Source organism: Sturnus vulgaris, unplaced genomic scaffold, assembly GCF_052056855.1.
Source record: "Sturnus vulgaris isolate bStuVul1 unplaced genomic scaffold, bStuVul1.hap1 Scaffold_692, whole genome shotgun sequence".
NCBI classification, from domain to species: Eukaryota; Metazoa; Chordata; class Aves; order Passeriformes; family Sturnidae; genus Sturnus; species Sturnus vulgaris.
The window spans coordinates 45,001-47,500 of record NW_028276633.1 but is presented as its reverse complement, the minus strand read 5'-3'; positions in this window follow the sequence as shown (position 1 = coordinate 47,500).

Genomic DNA, 2,500 nt, shown 5'->3' with positions numbered 1-2,500 from the left:
GTTTCTGCAGGGACGCGCGCGCCCCCGCGCGCCCCGCTTCGACCGTACGAGCACACACAAACGGAGGAGGAGGAGGAGAAAGCGCGGGGCAAAAAAGAGAAACCCCGCGCAACGCTCCGAAGGTCGGCCAAAGAAAGGCGGAGGGGCCCGCGCCCCCGACCGCCTCCCCCCGCGAGGGGAGACGCCGCCTCGCGTGCCGTCCTTCGGAGGCGGCCCAGGCGCCCGGGCTCGGCCCGACCTCCGCGCGGAGGGGCTTGTGCGGCAACGCGCCGGACCGCGGGGGGCACGGTGGCCCGCCCGGCCTCTCGATCACGGGACGACTACGCGTTCGCGGGCCGGGGGCGCGACCGCCGGCCCCCGCCGCTCCCGGCTCACTCCCTGGCTTCTCCTTTTCACCGCTCCGCCGACTCGCGGAACGCCGCCGCGCCAAAACGCGGGGGCCGGCTCTCCCGCCAGCGGCCCCTGAACGTCGCCCGAAACGCCACGCGGCGGCGGGACCGTTCCGCCGGCGCAACCCCTGGCGCGGGACCGCTTGCCCGCCGGAAGGCGAACGCCCGGCGGGCCGCGCTCCGCCACCGGCGCCGGAGGCGGGACGCCGCCGAGACCCGAGCCGGCATCGCGGAGCGCCCGAGGTCTGCCGCTCGGCAAAACCCCTCCGCCACCCGCGGCCGCACTCCCGGGACCGCCGCCGCTTCGCACCGCCGAGCTGCCCTTCCGCGAGCACGCGCCCAGCGGGCAGGCGTACGGCGGCTGAGCCGGGGGGCACCGCCCGCTCCCCTCGTTTCCACTCGGGGACCGGACGGGGAAGCGCCCCCGCGGCCGCCCCGCACGCCTCCCCTTTTTTTTGGCCCACACGCGGCCGGGAAGGGCGACGGGGAAGCGGACGGGCGGGGCCCGGGCCGGGACGGCCGCCGGTGAAGGCGGGCGCCTCGCGGCCGACCGTCCCCCCCCCCCGGGGGGGGCGGGGACACTCGCCGAGCGGCGACGCCGCCGCTCGGCACGGGGTCGCCCGCGCCCGCCGGACCTCCGGCGATGGAGGAGCCGGCCGAGCGCTGCGCCCCAACGGGCGGGGACAGCGCTCCGAGTCAGGGGTGGCCGGCGGCCGGCGCCGCCGCGGTGCGGTTCGAGGCGACAAGGCCGTCGAGGCGAGAGGCGCGCGGTCGCGCCTGACGCGGCGCCGCCCGCGAGCCCGCGGCGGCGGCTAAGGAGAAAGAGCGAGAGAGCGCGGCGGGCCCCGGCGGCCGCAACCCCGCAGCTGAGGTAGGTAAGGCAGAGAGCGCGCGCCCTCTGCCGGCGTCGCCCCGCATCGCAGAGGCCAGCGGGGTCGGCCCCCCGCGGCCGATCGCGCGCCGCGGCCTCTCCGCCGAGACCGGGCCGCAGAGAGGGGGGGGGCAGGGCGCCCCTTCCCCGGCCCGGCACGGGTGGCCCCCGCGCGCGGGCAAGCGCGGCGGGACGCCGACGACGGCGAGCGCGGCCGGTCGCGACGGACACGCCACCGCAGGGGATCGGCGGGAGTAGCTCCCCACCCCTCGATGGCGCCCCGCGCCGCCACCGCCCGACACCCGCTGCCGCCGCCGCCACCGCCGCCGCCGCCGCGGCGGGGCCGTGCCGGGCCGCCCGAGTCTTTAAACCTCCGCCCGGCTCGGCGGCCCTTTCGGCCCCCAACAGGCGTTTGACGACGCCGAGGGAAACCGGCAGGAGACCGCCGAGGCGCGAAGCGCTAGGTACCTGGCCCTGGGGTGAGGGAAACGACCTGCATGGCCCCGCCGGGGTGCCTCCCCCGCTGCCACCCTCGGGGGAGCGTCCACCGGCGGGGGCGCGCCCGACGTCCGCTGCCATCACCGCGGCAATCCTTCTCGGGGCCCGGGGTTTCCCTCAGTAGCCCGGCGCTGCGCCCGAGAGGACCACCGCGGCTCGGGCCGCCCCGCCGGCGCGGGGAACACGGCCCAGCCACCGAGAAACCTCGCACACCCCCGGCCGAGAGAGGCCACGGCGACGACGGTGCGGACCGTCGCCGCCGCGCCACCCGGCGGCGGCTCGCGCACGTGCGCGCTCCCCCTGGAGGCGCGACCCGGAACTGCCGGAGCCCGGCCCTCGGGAGCTCCTCTGCCGCGCGAGGAGGCCGCTCGGCCAAGGAGAGCGGGATTTTGCCGGGCGGCAAAGCCCCGCGTCCCCCCCCGCGCTCTGGGGAAGGGCCGGAGGAGCCGCCTCCTCCGAGCCCCGAAGGCCTTCCCGCGCGCACCCTTTTTACACACGTTGGCCATCGCCTTGCGCCATCGGCCGCCGTTGCGCGCGACGGCCGGACGGCCGGCCGTCGCCCGGCGGGCGAAGAGACGACGGAAGGGGGGCGGGTGCGCCTCCGGGAGGGGCCGTGCCGAGCACCCCTCCCTCCCGCGCACGCGGGCGGCTCTCGCGCGCCAAAGGGGAACCGGGCCCGGAAGAACTCGGGCCGCTCACGCACGTGGAGAGCGAGCACCGACGACCGGCGTTCGACGGCGCC